At 40.7% G+C, this 1,670-nt stretch overlaps 2 non-coding genes across 2 annotated transcripts; both read left to right on the top strand.

The window, feature by feature from the left end:
- Positions 1-376: 376 nt before the first annotated feature.
- TRNAR-ACG (transfer RNA arginine (anticodon ACG)) lies at positions 377-449 on the top strand. Its single transcript has one exon. It is a non-coding gene; the product is annotated as a tRNA-Arg (tRNA).
- An 891-nt stretch (positions 450-1,340) lies between these two features.
- TRNAR-ACG (transfer RNA arginine (anticodon ACG)) lies at positions 1,341-1,413 on the top strand. The gene has a single exon. It is a non-coding gene; the product is annotated as a tRNA-Arg (tRNA).
- The last annotated feature ends 257 nt before the right edge of the window (positions 1,414-1,670 follow it).

Genomic DNA, 1,670 nt, shown 5'->3' with positions numbered 1-1,670 from the left:
TGGGTTTGTTTATAGCATTGTAGTTGTAATTTAGTACTGTCTGCAAAATGTTATATATAACGGAAGGAATTGTAAGATGTCAGGCTCCAGCCGCATTTCTGCAGTTAGAGGAGGCAAAGCCAAGAAGCCCTTCCGCCTCGAAGGCAACATTCATCTCTGCAAAGCAGTGGAGTGAGCAGGGATCTGAAGCTCCTCAGACCTATAGGCTGGCTCCAGAGCTGCGAATTGAAATGAGTTGATATTATACTTAGCTCCTAGAACTTTGTGTTTTCTATTGTAGAGTGCATCCCTACACCCTTACTGTCTGTCACACGAGCTTGTATCACCTCTTTTATGATTTCGCTATCATCATTTCTCTGATCAGTTGTAACATAAAGGACCAGTGGCGCAATGGATAACGCGTCTGCCTACGGAGCAGAAGATTCCAGGTTCGACTCCTGGCTGGTTCGATACCTTTTTTTAACTAATGATATAAACATTACAATCATCTATAAACATTATAAGAAACTACATCACGCCTGTTAGATCATGAAACTTCGTTAGATAAACAGCTAGGCATTCGAATTAAATTACATACTAGGAATTTAACGCCAATATTTATTTTTTAAAGTGGGCCATTCAGAGTTTCTCGAGAGGTCTGTTTTAACTGTAAAACAGATAACTGTCGATTTGCCAAAGGGCCCAATATTTTCATCGAACAATAAATGCTAGTGAATTTTTGAAAAAGCACCTTTACTGGCGTGGTCTCGAAAGCACGGACCTTCATAATGGCTGTCACGGATGCAGCTGCTAATGACTTTTTCCATTTAAACTGGGCAAAGTAACGGGGCATCTGCGATACTGGTGCATGGCCACGGTTCTAGAAAAATAAATAACAAATGTATTGTGTCTGCGGAACAGTCGTTCTTTCCAGTTGCGATGTATAATGTTGTGCGCAAACAGTTGTATTTCCCGCCACACCAGCCCTGTGCACTTGCACTGCAGCGGAAAAGAACTAGTTAAGTCGCCAGTTCTGAATGGCTGCCTGACCAAATCGAAAAGACTTTGATCCAATCAGAGCAGGGGACAAAATATACAAAGTGACATCACTACGCTTTGCCCAAGAGAGCAGTGGATGTTAAAGTTGTTGTGACTTTTATTGCCTGTACATTCGGTGAGTTCCTTAAGTGATCCCTTCATACACCTCAGTATTTGACTCTTGCTACTATCTTCACTACTTAATGTGAAGGAGCTATAATTTCTCCAGCTTATTCAACCTCTCTAGCGTATACACTGCCGTCCACATACCACAGAGCATATGCGCTGGTCTTCTACTCTGCCCTGTACAAAAAAACAGCTGCGGGCCAGTGGCGCAATGGATAACGCGTCTGCCTACGGAGCAGAAGATTCCAGGTTCGACTCCTGGCTGGCTCGACCTTGTAGGATCTCTTTTTCATCATAAGTGCAATTATTAATGAAAACATGAAATTTGACTTGTGTGAGAAAAAGTAACTCAACTATACTTTGCCAAAATCGCGGCATTTTAATTAAAACATATAGAGTGGAAATGGGACAAAAATATATATTTTTTTATTTAATAGCGTAAAACAAAAGATGCATTCCCGGATGCTCTGTTTTAATTGTAAAGAAAATGTTACATGTCGTCTTGACAAATAACTTATTTTTTATGG

Source organism: Lissotriton helveticus, chromosome 5_1 (genome assembly GCF_964261635.1).
Source record: "Lissotriton helveticus chromosome 5_1, aLisHel1.1, whole genome shotgun sequence".
Taxonomy (NCBI): Eukaryota; Metazoa; Chordata; class Amphibia; order Caudata; family Salamandridae; genus Lissotriton; species Lissotriton helveticus.
This window is presented reverse-complemented; position numbering and strand designations above follow the sequence as displayed.